We start from the raw sequence: 24071 nt of genomic DNA on the forward strand, positions 1-24071 counted from the left end.
AGCCTACATTTAACCCATTCATAGCTAACTACATTTAGCGCCTATTGACAATAGTATCGGCTTTGGGAGTTTGGTTAAGAGCCCCGACTCTCGTAAGGAACCTTAAATCGCATCGCTTGTGGTAGGTGCGGTTTTGAAAACGTAACATGCAGCCCAAACCGCAAGTGTTGCGTGCGAGAGCGTTGCAAAATAATTGTACAAATACATGTTATTCAATGATTTCACCCACACTGCTCCGCACGTCAAGGTGCGTCTGCGTAGCCAGGCGCCAAAAAAAACTAACTAGGTTTCCCCTTTTTATCTGTGGATTAATTGTCTGAGTAGAGAACACTCAATTTCGTGTGACTCAAAATGGGACAAAATTCTAAAAATATCCAGCCAAAAAGGGACCATGTGCATTTCAGGTAAAATAAAAACCCAGTGTTTATCTCCTAGGACAAATTAGCTAGCAACAGTAATCTAGCTACATTTCCATAAATGTTTCATGTGTGTTTCGACCTGTCCCCAAATTAATATAGTTGGTTCACAGTTGGTTTTGGTATTTTAACCTGCGTGTCATGAACGCATCTGGTGGGGATAGACAAAATCGATAGCGTACGCGGACGCATGTGCGGAGTCAGTTTGGTCAACATATAAGGAAGGTATCATTCATATCAGCGAGAAATACTTAAAAAAAGGTTAAATTACTACACAACTTTATGGGTTTAGGGTGTTCCCACACGGCCATATATCCATGTTACAGTACTTGTTTACAAAAGACAGAGGTGGCCACCTGTGCTATTAATCAGCACTCTCTTAAAACCTGTGTGTAAGTTTAACTGGGGAGGAAGTGTAGTTCGTCAACTGGAGGCACACAGAGCATATGGATCTGTGCAAATCTGCTACAGTAAGTGTGTATTTTTTATTTGGAAGATTATTTCTCACTGATGTGAAAGATATGGGGCATATCGGCATGTTTCAAAACCCGTTTTGGCAAACAGGGATTGACGTTTCTAAGCGTTAAAACACAGCTTTGTAGTTCACACGCGGCGGAAGCTAATGGAGAAGGGTGTTCGAGAGCTAGCCTACAGTGAATTCTGAAAATATTCAGACCCCTTGACTTTTTCCAAATTTTGTTACATTACAGCCTTATCCTCAAATGGATTTAATATTTTTTCCCCTCATCAATTTACTCACAATAACACATAATGACTAAACAAAAACAGATTTTTAGAAATGTTTGCAAAGGTATAAATCTTTTAAAAAAACTGATCACATTTTACATGGAATACCAGTCAAAATATTGGACACACCTACTCATTCAAGGGTTTTTATTTATTTGTACTATTTTATACATTGCAGTATAATAGTGAAGACACCAAAACTATGAAATAACACACATGGAATCATGTAGTAACCAAAAAGTTTTCAACAAATCAAAATGCACTGCTCCAAAAAATAAAGACACAATGTAACGCCAAGTCAATCACACTTCTGTGAAATCAAACTGTCCACTTAGGAAGCAACACTGATTGACAATAAATGTCACATGCTGTTGTGCAAATGGAATAGACAACAGGTGGAAATTATAGGCAATTAGCAAGCCACCCCCCAAAAAAAGAGTGGTTCTGCAGGTGGTGACTACAGACCACTTCTCAGTTCCTATGCTTCCTGGCTGATGTTTTGGTCACTTTTGAAGGCTTGCGGTGCTTTCACTCTAGTGGTAGCATGAGACGGAGTCTACAACCCACACAAGTGGCTGAGGTAGTGCAGCTCATCCAGGATGGCACATCAATGCGAACTGTGGCAAGAAGGTTTGCTGTGTCTGTCAGCGTAGTGTCCAGAGCATGGAGGCGCTACCAGGAGACGGGCCAGTACATCAGGAGACGTGGAGGAGGCCATAGGAGGGCAACAACCCAGCAGCAGGACCGCTACCTCCGCCTTTGTGCAAGGAGGAGCAGGAGGAGCACTGCCAGAGCCCTGCAAAATGACCTCCAGCAGGCCACAAATGTGCATGTGTCTGCTCAAACGGTCAGAAACAGACTCCATGAGGGTGGTATGAGGGCCCGACGTCCACAGGTGGGGGTTGTGCTTACAGCCCAACACCGTGCAGGACGTTTGGCATTTGCCAGAGAACACCAAGATTGGCAAATTCGCCACTGGCACCCTGTGCTCTTCACAGATGAAAGCAGGTTCACACTGAGCACATGTGACAGACGTGACAGTCTGGAGACGCTGTGGAGAACGTTCTGCTGCCTGCAACATCCTCCAGCATGACCGGTTTGGCGGTGGTTCATTCATGGTGTGGGGTGGCATTTCTTTGGGGGGGCCGCACAGCTCTCCATGTGCTCGCCTGAGGTAGCCTGACTGCCATTAGGTACTGAGATGAGATCCTCAGACCCCTTGTGAGACCATATGCTGGTGCGGTTGGCCCTGGGTTCCTCCTAATGTAAGACAATGCTAGACCTCATGTGGCTGGAGTGTGTCAGCAGTTCCTGCAAGAGGAAGGCATTGATGCCATGGACTGGCCCGCCCGTTCCCCAGACCTGAATCCAATTGAGCACATCTGGGACATCATGTCTCGCTCCATCCACCAACGCCACGTTGCACCACAGACTGTCCAGGAGTTGGCAGATGCTTTAGTCCAGGTCTGGGAGGAGATCCCTCAGGAGACCATCCGCCACCTCATCAGGAGCATGCCCAGGCGTTGTAGGGAGGTCATACCGGCACATGGTGGCCACACACACTACTGAGCCTCATTTTGACTTGTTTTAAGGACATTACATCAAAGTTGGTTCAGCCTGTAGTGTGGTTTTCCACTTTAATTTTGAGTGTGACTCCAAATCCAGACCTCCATGGGTTGATACATTTGATTTCCATTGATAAACTTTGTGATTTTGTTGTCAGCACATTCAACTATGTCAAGAAAAAAGTATTTAATAAGAATATTTCATTCATTCAGATCTAGGATGTGTTATTTTAGTGTTCCCTTTATTTTTTTGAGCAGTGTATATTTTATATTTGAGATTCTTCAAAGTAGCCACCCTTTGCCTCGATGACGGCTTTGCACATGCTTGGCAATCTCTCAACAAGCTTCACCTGGAATGCTTTTCCAATAGACTTGTGAAGGAGTTCCCACATATTATGAGCACTTGTTGGCTGCTTTTCCTTCACTCTGTGGTCCAACTCATCCCAAACAATCTCAATTGGGGTGATGTCGGGTGATTGTGCAGGCCAGGTCATCTGATGCAGCACTACATCACTCTCCTTCTTGGTCAAATAGCCTTACACAGCCTGGAGGTGTGTTGGGTCATTGTCCTGTTGAAAAACAAAAGATAGTCCCACTAAGCGCAAACCAGATGGGATGGCATATCACTGCAAAATGCTGTGGTTGTCATGCTGCTGTAGTGTGAATTCTTGAATTCTAAGTAAATGACCAACAGTGTCATCAGCAAAGCACCCCCACACAATCACACCTCTACCTCCATGCTTCACGATGGGAACCACACATACGGAGATAATCCGTTTGTCTCACAAAGATACAGCGGTTGGAACCAAAAAACTCAAATTTGGACTCATCAGACCGAAGGACAGATTTCCACCTGTTTATGCCCATTGCTCGTGTTTCTTGGCCCAAGCAAGTCTCTTCTTATTATTAGTGTCCTTTCGTAGTGGTTTCTTTCTCCTCTGAACAGTTGATGTTGAGATGTGTCTTTTACTTGAACTCGGAAGCATTAATTTGGGCTACAATTTCTTAAGCTGGTAACTCTTATGAATTTATCCTCTGTAGCAGAGGTAACTCTGGGTCTTTCTTTCCTGTGACGGTCCTCACGAGAGCCAGTTTCATCATAGTGCTTGACGGTTTTTGCGACTGCACTTAAAGAAACTTTCAAAGTTCTTGACATTTTCCGTTTTGACTGACCTTTGTGGGGGCCTCCCGGGTGGCGCACTGTCTTAAAGTAATGATGGACTGTCGTTTCTCTTTGCTTATTTGAGGTGTTCTTGCCATAATATGGACTTGGTCTTTTACCAAATATGGCTATACCACCCCAACCTTGTCACAACTGATTGACTCAAACACATTTAGAAGGAAAGAAATTCAAGAAATTAACTTTTATATAAAAAAATAGTTTTACCCTTTTTTCTCCCCAATTTCATGGTATCCAATTGTTAGTATCTACTATCTTGTCTCATCGCTACAACTCCCGTACGGGCTCAGGAGAAACGAAGGTTGAAAGTCATGCGTCCTCCGATACACAACCCAACCAAGCCGCACTGCTTCTTAACCTCTTCCTTCTACCCTCTACTTTTTTGAACATTCTGTTAAAAATCGCGCAACATTTCAGCGCCCTGCTACTCATGCCAGGAATATAGTATATGCATTTGCTTAGTCTGTGTGGATAGAAAACACTCAGACGTTTATAAAACTGGTTAAATCACTGCTGTGGCTTTACCAGAACGGCATTTACATCGAAAAGCACAGGAAAAACTGATCACTGAAAATGGGAAAATATATCCATGCGCTACTTGAACCCATTGATAAAGGTGAACCACAATTAATTGACTGAGGTTGCAGTACCTACAGCTTCCACACGGTGTCTAGAGTCTTGTCATTTCCCTTCGAGTTTTTTCTTGGTCAAACACATGCAGGGCACCGTATTTCCTTAGGTCTAGGACCGGATATTTTCGTTGAGTTTCTAGCCGGACATTTTTCCAGACGGACAGCTAATGATCTTTACATCGCCTCCTGATGAATTTTATCGCTTATTAACGTTTACTAATACCTAAAGTTGCATTACAAACGTATTTCAAGTGTTTTGTGAAAGTTTATCGTCGACTTTTTGAATTTTAAAAAATGACGTTACGTTTTGAAACAATGTTTTTTTCGTTTATCACACAGTCTACATATAACGATATCTTGGCTTTATATGGGCCGATTTAATCGAAATAAAGACCCAATAGTGTTTATGGGACATCTCGGAGTGCCAACAAAGAAGATGGTGAAAGGTAATGACTGTTTTCTATTTTATTGTGCGGTTTGTGTAACGCCGAAATGCTAATTATTTTGTTTACGTCCCCTGCGGGTCTTTTGGGGTGTTACATGCTATCAGATAATAGCTTCTCATGCTTTCACCGAAAAGCATTTTAAAAATCTGACTTGTTGCCTGGATTCACAACGAGTGTAGCTTTAATTCGATACCCTGCATGTGTATTTTAATGAACTTTTGAGTTTTAACTAATACTATTAGCATTTAGCGTAGCGCATTTGCATTTCCAGAGCTCTAGTTGGGACGCAAGCGTCCCGAGTAGAAGCAAGAGGTTTAACACAGCGCGCATCCAACCCGGAAGCCAGCCGCACCAATGTGTCAGAGGAAACACTGTGCACCTGGCAACCTTGGTTAGTGCGCACTTCGACCGGCCCGCCACAGGAGTCGCTGGTGCGCGATGAGACAATGACATCCCTACCGGCCAAGCCCTCCCTAACCCGGACGACGCTAGGCCAATTGTGCATCGCCCCACGGACCTCCCGGACGTGGCCGGTTACGACAGAGCCTGAGCGCGAACCCAGAGTCTCTGATGGCACAGCTGGCGCTGCAGTAGAGTGCCCTTACCACTGCGCCACCCGGGAGGCCCCACAAATCAACTTTTAACAAGGCACACCTGTTAATTGAAATGCATCCCAGGTGACTGTTGACTGATTGTTAAACACTTTTTTTGGTTACTGCATGATTCCATATGTGTTATTTCATAGTTTTGATTACTTCTGTTATTCTACAATGTAGAACATTTGTAAAAATTAAGAGAACTTTGAATGAGTAAGTTTGTCCAAACTTTTGACTGGTACTGTAAGTATTCAGACCCCTTACTCAGTACTTTGTTGAAGCACCATTGGCAGTGTTTACAGCCTCAGTCTTTTTGGGTATGATGCTACAAGCTTGGCACACCTCTATTTGGAGAGTTTCTCCCATTCTTCTCTGCATATCCTCTCAAGCTCTGCCAGGTTGGATGGGGAGTGTTGCTGCACAGCTATTGTCAGGTCTCTCCAGAGATGTTTGATCGGGTTCAACTCCGGGGTCTGACTGGGCCACTCAAGGACATTCGGAGACTTGTCCCAAAGCCACTCCTGCATTGTCTTGGCTGTGGGTCATTGTCCTGTTGGAAGGTGAACCGTCATCCCAGTCTGAGTTCCTGAGCTCTCTGGAACAGGTTTTCATCAAGGATCTCTCTGTACATGGCACCGTTCACCTTTCTCCATTCAGGTTTCCTCCAGATGTGCGACTTGGCATTCAAGCCAGAGAGTTCAATCCTAGGTGCCTTTTGGCAAACTCTATGCTTGCTGTCATGTGCCTTTTACTGAGGAGTGGCTTCCTTCTGGCCACTCTACCATAAAGGCCTGATTGGTGGAGTATTGCAGAGTTGGTTGTCCTTCTGGAATGTTCTCCCATCCATAGAGGAGCACAGGAGCTCTGTCAGAGTGACCATTGGGTTCTTGGTCACCTCTCTGACCAAGTCCCTTCTCCCCCGATTGCTCAGTTTGGCCGGGCGGCCTTCTTCCATTTAGGAATGATGGAGGCCACTGTGTTCTTGGGGACCTTCAATGCTGCAGACATTTTTTGGGACCCTTCCCCAGATCTGTGCCTCGACACAATCCTGTCTTGGGTCTCTACGGACAATTCCATTGACCTCATGGCTTGGTTTTTGCTCTGACATGCACTGTCAATTGTTGGACCTTATATAGACAGGTGTATGCCTTTCTAAATCATGTCCAATCAATTGAATTTACCACAGGTGGCCTCCAAGTTGTAGAAACATCTCAAGGATGATCAATGGAAAAAGGATACCCTAAGCTCAATTTCGAGTCTCATAGCAAAGGTTCTGAATACTTATCTAAATAAGGTATCTGTTTTTCATTTTTAATCATTAGCAACAAATTCTATAAACCTTTTTTCTCTTTGTCACTATGGGGTATTGTGTCTAGATTGATGACCCCAAAAAAGATCATCCATTTTAGAATGGGGCTGTAACGTAACTAAATGTGGAAAAAGGATGGGATCTGAATACTTTCCCGAATGCACTGTATCTCATTCATTTGCACAAAGTGATCCATGCTCTATGAAGTTATACAGGTCACTAAGAAGGCATTTGCCTAGATCCTTATGATGACCACTTCATGAATGCATTTACCTTCACAGGCTTCATTAGTATTTAATTTGTAGTAAACCATGCTTTGATTAACTACGTTGGTTGTGGAGACATGTCTAATTTGACTAGGCTGTTCTCTGCTTGTCTCTTTCTCACAGTAACACGTGAAGACAGAATAATGGTCCTGGCAGCCTGTAAACTGTAGAGTAGCTGATCAGTCATCACGACTCCACAAGAAACATCTCTCACACAGTCTCATACAGGCAATCTCACTGAGCCTGACCATGTGAAACACTCCCCTGCCTCCGAGTCGGCATGTGATTATGTATTTTGATTGGTACTGTTTGTTTTGTACTTTCCTGTGGAGAAGATGTAGATAGTCGTCCCATTCATGTCCTCGAATCTCCTGAGTAGGGCTGTGAGTCTGTGTCTCTCTGGCCCTCTGCTCTGCTCTCTCACTGCACTGTATAGCCTTGTTGTCTGTCTAAATCGTCCTTTGATTCCTGAGTCCGTCGTCCATTTCGCCGAGCCACCCACCCCTCACATACCGACCTACTGTACATGGGATGCTCCATCTCCTGGGGATTATCCCCATTAAATGACATTAACAAACGTTGTCATGGTGGAAATGGATTAGTCTGGGTCGGGGGTACTCCGCTCGAGGGGAATCAGGAAGGATGGTGGTGTGGGCAGTGTTGGTTGGTAGTTTTTTCTTTGTGGGGGGCGGTGTCACTCGGCCCGAACTCCTGACACAGCAAGTCTGGGTTTCCAATAAGGGCCATCTGCTCAAAGGAACACACACAGTGAGGCAACCTAAAACCAGGTCTCTCTGTCTCTCTGTCTGTCTGTCTGTGACCCACAATGCCTCATTCAGGGATTATCTCATCCTCCCTGAATAAATAGACACATTATCTGTGTGGAGGGGAGGAGAGCGACCGGTCAGGGATAAATTATTTTTCCTCCTCCCCACAAGTGTGAAAAAGACAAACATACCACACTTGTTCATTACATGTGCCACATTTCTCATAGGGTTTTGAGGGTTTTGTAATTCTCGTCAGTCAAATCGAAGCTCATACAATGTATCTAATGCAAGTAATAAAAAAAAACCAGGGAATAGCAGACATAACATGCCTAAACAGCGTAATAAATCTTGGAATATTGTACCACTGTAGTCATGGTTGCTGTTAGCTTTGTACATTGATTTTTTTGTGACGTCCATTTCACTGTACTTATTTTGGTCTTGTGAAATCCAACATTGCAAAATGTAGAAACTTTCCGATGTGACTTGTTTAATTGCTCATAGCTTCCCTTATATGTACTCGCCATCTGAGGACACAACTGTTCAGCGTAGGCATAAATCATACAGCATCTCTCTATCCAGATAGTTTAGTCTCTTGTTCTGCTGGTCTGCTGCTGATATGCTAATACTTCATTTCATAGACTTCCGGCTGTGTTTAAGGTCAAATGTAGTTAAATCTATCCATCCTTTGTCTCTTTGTATGCGTTCTACAGGATTAGTAGGCATAACCTCTTGGTCCTTTTCATTTCTATAAAGTACAGCCTTAATCCTGGTTAGCTATGTAAAGCCCGTCACCACCACCCCACCCTACCCCAATGCAGCCCAAACCCAGTCGCTGTACTGCTAGAGCATCTCATGATGATGACCCCAAATGTTCCATATATCCTTTTCAAAATGGGCGCAGAATTTTAAACTTCAAATACATTGCTATTACATGTGTACAATATATGGCTAGGTGGCTGATGTTAGCCTGGCTTGTTCTTATTTGTCTGTCAGAACTAGGCCTACACCTTTTATATTGTGGTGGGGGTGAGAAATAGGGTATGGGGGTGTCAATTTTGCATTAATTGAGGCTCAGGAGAATAGCGATTTCCTTCAGATTGAAGATCGTCTTTTTTATGTTGGGTGGATTATCCTGTGATGAGGCGGCATCATGCTGAGGTGCTTCTGTGATCTCATCTCTTAGCATTTGCTGCTGCCACCCCTTGTCCTAATGCCCTTGGCCTTACTGGGCACCGTCCCAAACGCTGGCCTCCTAACCTCTCCCCTTCTGGCTCTGTTATGTTGCTGCCTATGCTTCATGGTGAATCACTTTAGAAGCTCTTATGTCTCTTGCAAAATCAGGGATAATCCAAAAACACGAAAAAGCAGACTGCGTGCACAAAGAAAGACAGTTCACTGAACTATTTTCATGTTATTTACTATATTTAGAGCAGATCATTTGGGTTAGTGGTTGTAACACAGCTATACAGTACATGCCTATACACCACAAAGCCCCTGCCTTTCTATCCCTATCCCCTCCACCACCCCTGACTCTTGAGCTTTGTTACAGCTGATACCAAAGCCATTGTAGTAATGACAGGCCCACAAGGTGAGATCACATTCATTCTCACACTTCCTCTCCAACAGCTGGCAGCTCAGCTGGGCTGTGACTGTGTTAGCTTGCAGGGGGCGGGGGTAGGGGCATGCCTCTGTCTGTAGTGTAACTTCCTCCCCACCCCACCATGCTGCTCAGAGACCCTCTCTAGTTCCTACCACCCAACCCCACACAGCCAACACCATCCAAGGCTTTACCTCCTCACTACTATTGACTCTCAATACTGTAGGGGTCCACTTAATCCCTCGGCCTTCACCATAATGGCTTCATCCACACTCTGCAGGGTTCGCTTTACCCCTCAAACAACCTTGACACTCTGTCTCAACCCACACTGCTTTCATCCTATGCCGATGCTCTCCACAGTGCTCTCAACCTACCCATGGCTCACTCCACACCACTTCTCCTCGCATGCTGATTCTCGGAACACTACCCACTCTCGGCAACTTTGACTACTATCATCTTTAGGTCTTTACCTTGAACTATTCTGAGTCTGACTCTTCTCACAGAGGATTTCATATGAGTCAGAGAGAGAACGAGAGAGATAATGTGTCGTAATTCTGTAATGCACACATGTTCTGGAAATATATACATTATTTGGGAGGGAATGAGGGAGGGAGACTTAATTGCTCGGTTGAGAGATTATACATTGTTATGCGTGGGAGTGAGCAGTAGTAATATTTCATAGGGATAGAGCCAAGAGGGAGATAGTTGATATGATATAAGGTGGGGTGTAGGACTGGGAATTGTCAGGGACCGCACAATACTAGAGGTAATTGGTAGCTTGGTCGTCTGACAATTCTGGCAAATGCCAGAAGGGCCGGACCATCTTTTATTGGGGTGGGCTGGTCGAAAATGTAAAATAATAATAATTATATATATTTATTAGATAAAAAATGACACAGCTGGCAGAGTGGCCCTGTTTTTTTAAATGACTTTTGCACAGTTCCTCTGCTGGCATAATAATCTGTAGTATATGGGGCATTTGTCTGACCAAGCTGGGCCGGCCCGGTATTCTGATTGGCTGAGCTGAGGTGGCGCAAATTCACATTCAATTTCAAATGCGCATCATCAAAGAATTTCTGAGCCGGTTTTCGAGCTGGTCATGGGTGCACCTCAGCCACGCTCAAGGTCCTAAGCGATATCATAACCACCATCGATAAAAGACAATACTGTGCAGCCATCTTCATCGACCTGGCCAAGGCTTTTGACTCTCACCGCATTCTAATCGGCAGACTCAACAGCCTTGGTTTCTCAAATGACTGCCTCGACTGGTTTTCCAACTACTTCTCAGAGTTCAGTGTGTCAAATCAGAGGGCCTGTTGTCCGGATCTCTGGCAGTCTCTATGGGGGTACTTCAGGGTTCAATTCTTGGGCAGACTCTTTTCTCTGTATGCATCAATGATGTCGCTCTTGCTGCTGGTGACTCTCTGATCCACCTCTACGCAGACGACACCATTCTGTATACTTAAGGCCCTTCTTTGGACACTGTGTTAACTAACCTCCAAACAAGCTTCAATGCTATACAACACTCCTTCCGTGTCCTCCAACTGCTCTTAAATGCAAGTAAAACTAAATGCATGCTCTTCAAACGATCGCTGCCCACGCCCGCCCGTCTAGCATCACTACTCTGGACGGTTCTGACTTAATATGTGGACAACTACAAATACCTAGGTGTCTGGTTAGATTATAAACTCTCCTTCCAGACTCACATTAAGCATCTCCAATCCAAAATTAAATCTAGAATCGGCTTCCTATTTCGCAAACAAAACATCCTTCACTCATGCTGCCAAACATACCCTCCTAAAACTGACTATCCTACCGATCCTTAACTTCTGCGATGTCATTTACAAAATAGCCTCCAACACTCTACTCAGCAATTTGGATGCAGTCTATCACAGTGCCATCTGTTTTTTCACTAAAGCCTCATATACTAACCACCACTGCGACCTGTATGCTCTCGTTGGCTGGCCTTCACTTAATATTCGTCACCAAACCCACTGGCTACAGGTCCTTTTATAAGTCTTTGCTAGGTAAAGCCCCGCCTTATCTCAGCTCACTGGTCACCATAGCAGCACCCACCCGCAGCATGCGGTCCAGCAGGTATATTTCACTGGTCATCCCCAAAGCCAACTCCTCCTTTGGCTGCCTTTACTTCCAGTTCTCTGCTGCCAATGACTTGAACTAATTGCAAAAATCACTGAAGCTGGAGTCTTATCTCCCTCACTAACTTTAAGCATCGGCTTTCAGAGCAGCTTACCGATCATTGCACCTGTACACAGCCCATCTGTAAATAGCCCATCCAACTACTTCATCCCTATTTATTGTTCTTGCTCCTTTGCACCCCAGTATCTCTACTTGCACATTCATCCTCTGCATATCTATCACTACAGTGTTTAATTGATCAATTGTAATTATTTCGCCACTATGGCCTGTTTATTGCCTTACCTCCCTAATCTTACTACATTTGCACACACTATATATACATTTTTCTATTATGTTTTTGACTACGTTTGTTTATCCTATGTGTAACTCTGTTTTGTTGTTTGTGGGGGGGGGGGGGATAGTTTGTCCTTGGGGTTTCACCTGCCATATCAGTTCTGTTATACTCACAGACATGACTTGAACAGTTTTAGAAACGTTACTATCCAAATCGACCAATTATATGCATATCCTAGCTTCTGGGCCTGAGTAACAGGCTTTTCATCTGGACGTCAAAATACTGCCCCCTAGCCCAAACACGTTTTAAAGAACACCCTATGTGTTCTGTTAGACAAGTAACTCTTTATTCACATTATAGCAGGGGGTGCAAAGCCATAACACACGTTTTTCCAGCAGTAGACTATATTCAATAATGTCAAAAGCTGCACTGAAGTTTAACAAGACAGCCCCCACAATCATTTTATCATCACTTTCTCTCAGCCAATCATCAGTCATTTGTGTAAATGCTGTGCCTGTTGAGTGTCCTTCCCTATAAGCATGCTGAAATTCTGTTGTCAATTTGTTTACTCTGAAATAGCATTGTATCTGGTCAAACACCATTTTTTTTCCCGACGTTTGCTAAGGGTTGGTAACAGGCTTATTGGTTGGCTATTTGAGCCAGTAAAGGGGGCTTTAGTATTCTTGGGTAGCAGCATGACTTTAGCTTCCCTCCAGGCCTGAGGGCATACTCTCTTCAGTAGACTTAAATTGAAGATGTGGCAAATAGGAGTGGTAATATCGTCTGCTATTATCCTCAGTAATTTTCCATCTAGATTGTCAGACCCTGGTGGCTTGTCATTGTTGATAGACAACAATTATTTCACCTCTTCCACATTGACTTTACGGAATTCAAAAGGACAATTCTTGTCTTTCATAATTTGGTCCGAGATACGTGGATGTGTAGTGTCAGCATTTGTTGCTGGCATGTCATCCCTAAGTTTGCTTATCTTTACCAATGGAAAAAGTCATTAAAGTAGTTTGTAATATCGGTGGGCTTTGTGATGAATGAGCCATCTGATTCAATAAATGAAGGAGCCGAGTTGGCTTTTTTTCCCCAAAAATTTCATTTAAGGTGCCCCAAAGCTTTTTTACTATCATTCTTCATATAATTTATCTTTGTTTCATAGTGTAGTTTCTTTTTATTTAGTTTAGTCACATGAATTCCTAATTTGCAGTATGTTTGCCAATCAGTTGGACCAGACTTAATTGACAAACCTTTTGCCTCATACCTCTCAACCGTACAATTTTTCAATTCCTCATCAATCCAAGGAGATTTAAGTTTTTACAGTCATTTTCTTATTTAATGGGTGCGTTGCTTATTAGTAGCTGAAATAAGTAGTTTCATAAATGCGTCAAGTGCAGCGTCTGGTTGCTCCTCATTACAGACATGAATCACTACAAAACTTCTTGTATGACCTCTTATACACTATATTAGGCCCAGCCTTTGGAACTTTGGTTTTCCTAGATATGGCTATTAGTTTGTGATCGCTACATCCTGCGGATATGGATACTGCTTTCAAGCAAATATCTGTAGCATAAGTAAAAATGTGAGCTATACATGTTGATGATTTAATTCCTGTGCTGTTTGTAACTACCCTGGTAGGTTGACTGACAACCTGATCCAGGTTGCAGGCACTGGTTCCAGTTTAAAAAATATTTCCTGAGTGGGCAGCTTGATGATAGCCAGTCAATATTTAAATCACCCAGAAAATAAACTTCTCTGTTGATATCACATACATTATTAAGCATTTCACACATGTTATCCGGATACTGACTGTTAGCACGTGCTGGTCTATAGCAGCTTCCCACTATAATGGGCTTTAGATGAGGCAGATGAACCTGTAGCCATATTACTTCAACAGTATTTAACATGAGATCTTCTCTAAGCTTTACAGGAATGTGGTTCTGAATATAGACCGCAACACCGCCTCCATTGGCATTTCTGTCTTTTCGGTAGATGTTATAATCATTGCTGCCTCTGTCTCATCAAAGGTATTATGTAAGTGCGTTTCAGAGATAGTCAGAATATGAATGTCATCTGTTACAAGCAAGATATTTTTATTTTGCTTTACTGGGAAGCTTATCAGAGGTAAACTTACTCATGTTATTTTCATTGGAGCTGATAGTGCAGGGTGAGCTGCATAAAGTGGTCTTGCTACTATTGCACACCGCCTCAGTGCTAACAGTGTAACTCTGGTTTATAGGCTCATGATTACTGCTTCTAATAGCTGTAGAATAAACAGATTGGCTGTTATAACTTAGGTAAGGTAATAGCCATCTACTAGACATTTATACACTGCATTTTATTAAACACAAGTCATCATGTAAGGTACATTTGGACGGTCTGTGTATTTTAATTGTTTTATCAATGTATATTCGCATCTGAATTCGTCTCTTCAGCCCAGCGAGTGGGTTTATGAGCTGTAGTAACGAGTGACCCTGGTGTTGGATTACATTACATTGTCACCACCACTGGGGACTGGAAGGTCCCGCTTATCCCCTGTCTATTTCATTCGCTGAAAGGCCCTCCACATCTTGGCAGAAAGACACGCACTGTGAAACGAAGCACAACACAGAAGGTTGTGTATTGAATCCAATAGAACAAAACAGAGAGAGGGGGATATAGAGAGACTGACAGTTCCTTTAATATAGCCATTGCCTGTATTAAACAGCCAAAATGTTCATTTTTACTGCAGTGGGCTATATCAGTGGGCTAATTATTAGTCTTAAACAAATCTACTTTGAAACAAAAGTATACACCTTACTCACATTGTTATGGGCTTAAAAAAGAAGATACGTGTACTATGTTAGATATAGAGTTGACATTTTATAAAATGTTGAGTTTGCATCCCATTATTTTACTTTATATTCAGTGCATTTGGAAAGTATTCAGACCCCTTTACCTTTCCCACATTTTGTTACATTACAGCCTTATTCTAAAATTGATCATTTTGATCAATCTACACATAATAATGATGACATAATGACAAGAAAAGCATGTTTTTAGAAATGTTTGCAAAAAACCCTGAAATACCTTATTTACATAAGTATTCAGACCCTTTGCTATGAGACTAGAAATTGAGCTCAGGTGCATCCTGTTTCCATTGATCATCCTTGATGTTTGTACAACATGTTTGGAGTCCACCTGTGGTAAATTCAATTGATTGGACATGATTTGGAAAGGCACACACCCATCTATATAAGGTCCCACAGTTGACGGTGCATGTCAGAGTAAAAACCAAGCCATGAGGTCAAAGGAATTGTCTATAGAGCTCCAACGACAGGATTGTGTCGAGGCACAGATCTGGAGAAGGGTACAAAACAATGTCTGCAGCATTGAAGGTCCTCCATTATTCTTAAATGGAAGAAGTTTGGAACCACCAAGACTCAGAAAGGACTAAAGGACTCTCAGACCATGAGAAACAATATTATTTGGTCTGATGAAACCAAGATTGAACTTTTGGACCTGAATGGCAAGCGTCACGTCTGGAGGAAACCTTGCACCAACCCTACGGTGAAGCATGGTGGTGGCAACATCATGCTGTGGGGATGTTTTTCAGCAACAGGGACTGGGAGACTAGTCAGGATCGAGGGAAAGATGAACAGAGCAAAGTACAGAGATCCTTGATGAAAACCTGCTTGAGCGTTCAGGACCTCCGACTGGGAAGACAGTACAACGACCCTAAGCACACAGCCAAGACAAAGCAGGAGTGGCTTTAGGACAAGTCTCTGAATGTCCTTTGAATGGCCCAGCCAGAGCCGGATTTCTGGAGAGACCTGAAAATAGCTGTGCATCAACCTGACAGAGCTTGAGATCTGCAGAGAAAAATGGGAGAAACTCTCCAAATATGTGTGCCAAGCTTGTAGCGTCTTACCCAAGAAGAGCCGAGACTGTAATCGCTGCCAAAGGTGCTTCAACAGAGTACTAACTAAAGGGTCTAAATATTTATGTAAATGTGATATTTCATTTTTTTTCTACATTTGCAAAAAATGTCTAAACCTGTTTTTGCTTTGTCATTATTGGGTATTGTGTGTAGATTGATGGAAAAAAAAAAAAAATATCAATTTTAGAATAAGGTTGTAACGTAACAAAATCTGAAAAAAGTCAAGGGGTCTGAATACTTTCCAAATGCACTGTACATCACAGAAGACTGAAATATAACAAAACATTTGACATAGAAACATCAGATTTTTAAGTGTTTAAAAAAATATATATATTTATAACATTCCACCCATGAGGCCACTAGGTCATTTCACTGCAGGAAAGGGCTACAAAGAAGTCGGAAAACAAGTTATAGGATGGAAAATACTGGCGTTTTGGCACAGGTGCAGTCAACTATCGCTACCTAGTAAAAACAAAATCGATACTTGGAGTCAAAGTATCGCTATAATATTGCGATATCTGACAATTTTGTTTTGCCCCATCACTAGTGGGTTGTGAACTGATGGAAAGGAAGGGGAAGACTATTAAGATTGTCCGCCTAGAGGAAAACATGATCCTCATTGCTCATCAAAAAGGCTGTATTAGGAACATTGCTGGTGTCAACTGTCAGAGTCCCCGAGGTGGCATGGCATAGCTGGGGACCTTACGCAAGTGTGTTAGACACAATTCAGTCCTCCTGGGCCAAGCGTTCCTCTCTTCTCTCTCCCTTTTTACTCTCCCACATGCCCTAGCTAGCTGAACTGACAGGCTGACACACAGACATACTGGATGAGCTTTAGATTTTGCCTACAGATTGGAAACGTCATCATGTCATTCTGCCCACCCAGAGATCTGGCATGAGTTCATACATCTAGACACCCTGGATGGAAAATTAGGGATTTGAAAACTCTCTCAGGCCAAGATGAGGAAGGTGTACCTTCAGCCCCTTGGAATATTAGTAAATTATTTATATTCCAGAGTCATTTTGGTGTGAGGAGAGAGAGGGGGAGAGATGGAGAGAGAGTCTAATTTATTTGGCCGTGGATGTGAATACAGAGTTTTCGCCGCCCCCCACCCTGCCCCTCACGAAGCCTCTTTCTCAAAGCCAAGAATCCGGATCACGTTTTACGCATGTGTTATTTTACGCACATTTTTTTTCTATATTGCAGTTGCACAAGCAGGACGCAGTCACTACACTTTGCATTGGAAGATGGCGCCAGAAGAAATGGCAGCCGTTATCCTCGTCATTGCCAGGAGAAAGAGACGCAGGTATAGAGGACACAGGGCTGGGTGCTTTGTAAAGATCCACCGACAGCGAGTGGGAAATCTGCCTTTACCATCAATATTACTTGCCAACGTACAATCATTGGACAATAAATTAGAGGAGGTACGATCACGAATATTCTACCAACGGGACATCAAAAACTGTAATAGCTAATGTTTCACCGAATCGTGGCTGAATGACGACATGGATAACATTCAGCTGGCGGGATATACTCTGCACCGACTAGATAGAACAGCACACTCCGCTAAGACGAGGGGCGGTCTGTGTATATTTGTAAATAACAGCTGGTGCACGAAATCTAAAGAAGTCTCTAGATTTTGCTCACCTGAAGTAGAGTATCTCATGATAAGCTGTAGACCACACTATTTGCCAAGAGTTTTCATCCACAGATGAAGTCGGAAGTTTACATACACCTTAGCCAAATACATTTAAACTCAGTTTACACAATTCCTGACATTTAAACCTCGTAAAAAAATCCTGTATTAGGTCAGTTAGGATCACCACTATTTTAAGAATGTGAAATGTCAGAATAATAGTAGAGAATGATTTATTTCATCTTATATCTTTCATCACATTCTCAGGTTGAGAGCTTTAAGTTCCTTGGTGTCCACCTCACCAACAAACAAAGAATGGTCCAAACACACCAAGACAGTCGTGAAGAGGGCACGACTAAGCCTATTCCCCCTCAGGAAACTAAAAAGATTTTGAATTGGTCCTCAGATCCTCAAAAGGTTCTACAGCTGCACCATCGAGAGCATCTTGGTTGCATCACTGCCTGGTATGGCAACTGCTCGGCCTCTGACCACAAGGCACTACAGAGGGTAGTGCGTACGGCCCAGTACATCACTGGGGCTAAGCTGCCTGCCATCCAGGACCTATACCAAGCAGTGTCAGTGGAAGGTCCTAAATATTGTCAAAGATTCAAGCCACCCCAGTCATAGACTGTTCTCTCTGCTACCGCATGGCAAGTGGTACCGGAGCTCCAAGTCTAGGACCAAAGGGCTTCTCAACAGCTTTTACCCCTAAGCCATAAGACCGCTGAACAGCTAATCAAATCGCTACCCAGACTATGCATTGTCATTATGTCCCCCCTACTCATCCACCCTGCCAACCTTTCTGTTACGCTGCTGCTACTTTCTGTTTTACATCTATGCATTGTCACTTGAACTAATCCTACACATACATATTAGCTCAAATAGCCCGACTAACCTGTGCACCCGCACATTGACTCTGTACCGGTACCACCTGTATAGAGCCTCGCTTCTGTTATTTTTTTGTACTGTTTAAAAAAAAATATCTCTCTACTTATCTATTGTTTACCTAATACCTACAGTCGAAGTCGTAAGTTTACATACACTTAAGGTTGGAGTCATTACAATTCGTTTTTCAACCACTCCACACTTTTCTTGTTAACAAACTATAGTTTTGGCAAGTCGGTTAGGACATCTACTTTGCATGACACAAGTAATTTTTCCAACAATTGTTTACAGACAGATTGTTTACAGACAGATTATTTCACAGAATTCACTGTATCACAATTCCAGTGGGTCAGAAGTTTATTTAAGGGCTTGTAAGTAAGCATTTCACTGTTGTATTCAGTGCATGTGACAAAACTTTGATTTGATGGAGCAAAAACAATCTGGGTTTTGTGCAATGATGTATGCTAATCTTTGTTGTTACTGCCATATTGTAGCCACTAGCCAGAGTTACTGAAAAAGAACACTACTGTACTTTGACTGGCTGTCTGCCTCCTGCTTAGCCAATGTTTTAAAACAAGAATACGGATGCTGCATTGTGGCATACACCAGATAGGTGCAGTGAAATGTGTTGTTTTAGTATGACACTCCTTTGTTTTGCAATGATTCAAAAATAACATTCAATTTCTAATTAGGATTATTGTCTGTGTCTTGCTTGTGTTTGATGTGCCGCTAAAATAGCTGCATGTAACTCCGCACTTGAGTTTTGCATTGGGGTTTGTACGAACATCTTGATCATGTATTTTGTGCACAACATCTAAATGGCTGTATTTATGGCTGTACTGTCACAATGACACTTCATCCGTATCCAACTTTGAGCCTAATAAAGATGAGCTGACGCATCATTTCAGTTCAAATTGATATGTGGCTTTCTTAAAGAGATTTGGACATGGAAGCAGACTTAAAAGTTAACACATAATTTAAAAACTACAGAGCCACTCATTCTACCTGTAATATCATTTTTAAAGCTTTTGTTTTTGAATGAGAGTTACTCCATTTTAAAGTGGCGTTTGAAGTTTAATCTTAGCTCAGCTCATGCAGCACCGGAGGGTGCAATTAATTTGTACCCACGTGAGCAATGTCACACTTAATCCTGAAAACGGACCGATTTCCTCACACCATTTGTAATTATCACCTCCGCTATATAGCTAATATGAAGTCCAGCTGCTTCCTGTTAATGTGGTGGAAGCGGTTGGATATTGCACTCCTCCTGCTTATTTTTGTGTGATCACTGGCTGATTAATTATGAAGTAGTAAGTGGACCAGGCAAGCAGGGCTTGTGTTGTGCGACAGATGCATGAAGGGTCAGTGCATTGCCAACAGCTGGAGATGATAAAGGTCACACTAAATCAAATCCAAATGTTATTTGTCACATACACATGTTTTGCCGACGTTATTGCGGTTGTAGCGAAATGCTTGTGTTTCTAGCTCCAACAGTGCAGTAATATCTAACCATTCACAATACACACAACCTAAAAGTCAAAGAATGGAATTAAGGAATATATCAATATTAGGATGAGCAATGTCGGATAGGCATAGACTCAAATAGAGTAGAATATAATACAGTATATACATATGAGATGAGTAAAGCAAAAATATGTACAAAAACATTGTTTTACCAAACACCAACCTGAGAGGGGAACTAATGGAAAGCGAGAGAGGAAGTGCGAGAGACTTGAGACTACTCAACTGGCCGTGGAGTAGAATGTGAAGGAGATGCAGGTTCAGTCAGTTAGTGAGATGTGATGAAGCTAACTTTATAATGAAGTGCACAGTGGATGTGGAAGATACTTGTTTATGACACCACCCAAGACTACATCCATGTCCTTGTGTTTCCATAATGAGCAGTGTAACGGGGTCGTTCGGTAGCCTACACACCAAGACCCATTAATAACAAGCCCTTACAGGAATTTGTCCAGTTACTGAGCCTCGGGCTAAAACCAACATCACAAGGTCGGCATCAGCTGCCTCTCATGTGTATACTACTCACAGACAGATTTAGAGCAGGCAGCCAACAGTTTGGTGTTTTCTAGTTAGCACCCCAATCCCCTTGTGGCCATTGGTGTCAACGGTGGTATCCCAGAGGAAATGTGGTCTGACTGTTTTTGTTGGATTAGGCAAGGGGGCGGGGGGGGGGGGGCATGTCATGTTGGTTCAGCCTTTAGGGTTCCTTAAGGATCAGGTCCCGGAAGGTGAGATTAGTAGCTACGGACTTGGTTAACATCAGCCAGGGTTCCTCTGTGGACTTTAGAGTCACGGGGCATGTCTGACTGTCTTGTCTGGTGGTGCATGGATGCAGGCCTTCATTCCACAGTGGACTGGTGGTAAACTGCTGGAATCCCAGCTATGCCCACTAATTAGCCAGCCAGTACCAGATCACATGGACAGCGTGTACAGACCGGAACACCCAACAACTTCCTGTTGTTCAGTTCACCCTATCGCCCTATCTCTCAACAAGGTCACTTTCTTGTCAGCCTTCATTATCACCCTGTTTCTTTTTTTTTATCCTGCTGCCTTTTTTCTCCTTCTCTCTCTTTTTCATTCCTCCTCTATTTCTTTTTCACTCCCTTTCATTTGTCCCTGTAGTCTGTGTGGATATGAATCTTCTAGCCCTCCCCGGGCGTGGATCTGTCTCCTGAAATGCAGATCTTGGTGGAGGTGTCACCATAGCTGTGTGTCTAGTGTGTCTGTGTGTGCCCCCCAGCCTCCCTCTCTTGTTCAGAAACAGTAGTGATGACATTCATTATTCCACACTGACTCATCTTGTTACCACAGGACAGGACTCCAAAGCCCTACACTCTGGTTTCACCTCTGCACAGTTGTAAAGGTGGTTGAGAGCGATTTTAGTGTCTGCATCTACATCTTACGAGCTCATTCAATTCTGGGACTGTATCCGTATTTCACTGAGATGTCCCACAAGTTGATGATGTTCATGTTGTTAAGATTATATCTGTGATGTTCTGTAAACTTAACCCTTACACACTGTTTGTTTTACCCAGAGGCATGGTATCTCTCAGCGTTGCCCCCATGTACAACAGTGTTTATGTTAACCCTGTGCAGGGAAACGGTTTTCTGCTTTTAGCCAACCAAATGACAGACCTTTTGCTCCATGACATGACATCACAGTCTGTGTCAGATTCCCCCAAAATAATGCCTTGTCGTGAAGTCAAAATACTAGAATTTTGTCTTCGATATCGATACCATGTTTAGTATCATGATACGCAATACCATGACAATATTCGATATCAAAACGATACCACAGCAACAACAACAAAAAGTAATATTAACCAAAGTCACAATGACACTTCATCCAATCTCAGTTTACTGCTCTTTTCAATCAGTTACTGCTCTGTACCTACATAACAACATAATGGTAATCATTTATTTGAATGATAAACTGGGCAAATCAAGATGTAGCCTAGGCCTATTCACAATAAAGATAAATGCATATTCATTAGGAGTGTGTGCCTGCAGAGTTATTGAGCTTGTTTTGGCTGAATTCATGGGGCTGCAGATGACAAACAATCTGTTTCCCTTCCATTTGGGACTTCTTTTATTGTACTAATCAACAACATTTGTATCGAAGTAGCTTATTTTATTGTACTAATCAACAACATTTGTATCGAAGTAGCTTATTTTATTGTACTAATCAACAACATTTGTATCGAAGTAGCTTATTTTATGTACTAATCAACAACATTTGTATCGAAGTAGCTTATTTTATGTACTAATCAACATTTGCATCGAAGTAGCTTATTTTATGTACTAATCAACATTTGCATCGAAGTAGCTTATTTTATTGTACTAATCAACAACATTTGCATCGAAGTAGCTTATTTTATTGTACTAATCAACAACATTTGTATCGAAGTAGCTTATTTTATTGTACTAATCAACAACATTTGTATCGAAGTAGCTTATTTTATGAACGTGTGCACTCTGTCTTTAACTAGTAATGACATCATTCACAAGGCAAGAGGGGTGCTGCCTTATTCAGTTTGCTTTGGCCAATGGAAAGACAGATTATGTGAAGGAATAAAGTTTTTGGTTGCAATCAACTTTGATATTGGCCAATTTTGCATTATGGTTTGCACAAACAAAGTATAGGGTAGTAAATTGATATTCGCTTCAGCTATAAGCTAACCTAACAAGGAAAGTTGGCCTACAAAGCTGAAAGCTACTGGTATCTTGCGTCACAAAAGTATTCTAGACTGTATAGACATTGTTTTGAAAACAGTAATTAACAGCCCAGACTCCCAGTGCAGCATGAGTGGGGAGCTAACATGATGTAGCCCAGACTCCCAGTGCAGCATGAGTGGGGAGCTAACATGATGTAGCCCAGACTCCCAGTGCAGGCTGTGGGGAGCTAACATGATGTAGCCCAGACTCCCAGTGCAGCATGAGTGGGGAGCTAACATGATGTAGCCCAGACTCCCAGTGCAGCATGAGTGGGGAGCTAACATGATGTAGCCCAGACTCCCAGTGCAGCATGAGTGGGGAGCTAACATGATGTAGCCCAGACTCCCAGTGCAGCATGAGTGGGAGCTAACATGATGTAGCCCAGACTCCCAGTGCAGCATGAGTGGGGAGCTAACATGATGTAGCCCAGACTCCCAGTGCAGCATGAGTGGGGAGCTAACATGATGTAGCCCAGACTCCCAGTGCAGCATGAGTGGGGAGCTAACATGATGTAGCCCAGTGCAGCATCCCAGTGCAGCCCAGACTCCCAGTGCAGCATGTGGGAGCTAACATGATGTAGCCCAGACTCCCAGTGCAGCATGAGTGGGGAGCTAACATGATGTAGCCCAGACTCCCAGTGCAGCATGAGTGGGGAGCTAACATGAGCCCAGACTCCCAGTGCAGCATGAGTGGGGAGCTAACATGATGCAGCCCAGACTCCCAGTGCAGCATGAGTGGGAGCTAACATGATGAGCTAGCCCAGACTCCCAGTGCAGCATGGTGGGGAGCTAACATGATGTAGCCCAGACTCCCAGTGCAGCATGAGTGGGGAGCTAACATGATGTAGCCCAGACTCCCAGTGCAGCATGAGTGGGGAGCTAACATGATGTAGCCCAGACTCCCAGTGCAGCATGAGTGGGGAGCTAACATGATGTAGCCCAGACTCCCAGTGCAGCATGAGTGGGAGCTAACATGATGTAGCCCAGACTCCCAGTGCAGCATGAGTGGGGAGCTAACATGATGTAGCCCAGACTCCCAGTGCAGCATGAGTGGGGAGCTAACATGATGTAGCCCAGACTCCCAGTGCAGCATGAGTGGGGAGCTAACATGATGTAGCCCAGACTCCCAGTGCAGCATGAGTGGGAGCATGAGTGCAGCATGGTGGGGAGCTAACATGATGCAGCCCAGACTCCCAGTGCAGCATGAGTGGGGAGCTAACATGATGTAGCCCAGACTCCCAGTGCAGCATGAGTGGGGAGCTAACATGATGTAGCCCAGACTCCCAGTGCAGCATGAGTGGGGAGCTAACATGATGTAGCCCAGACTCCCAGTGCAGCATGAGTGGGGAGCTGATGTAGCCCAGACTCCCAGTGATGTAGCCCAGACTCCCAGTGCAGCATGAGTGGGAGCTAACATGATGTAGCCCAGACTCC

General features: G+C 43.3%; 1 protein-coding gene across 1 annotated transcript in view; it reads left to right on the forward strand.

Moving 5' to 3' along the window:
- Positions 1-24071, forward strand: part of LOC115144865 (plexin-B2-like) — a 256416-nt gene that overhangs the window by 880 nt on the left and 231465 nt on the right. The window lies entirely within an intron of this gene.

The sequence above is a fragment of the Oncorhynchus nerka genome, linkage group LG17 (genome assembly GCF_034236695.1).
Source record: "Oncorhynchus nerka isolate Pitt River linkage group LG17, Oner_Uvic_2.0, whole genome shotgun sequence".
NCBI lineage: Eukaryota > Metazoa > Chordata > Actinopteri > Salmoniformes > Salmonidae > Oncorhynchus > Oncorhynchus nerka.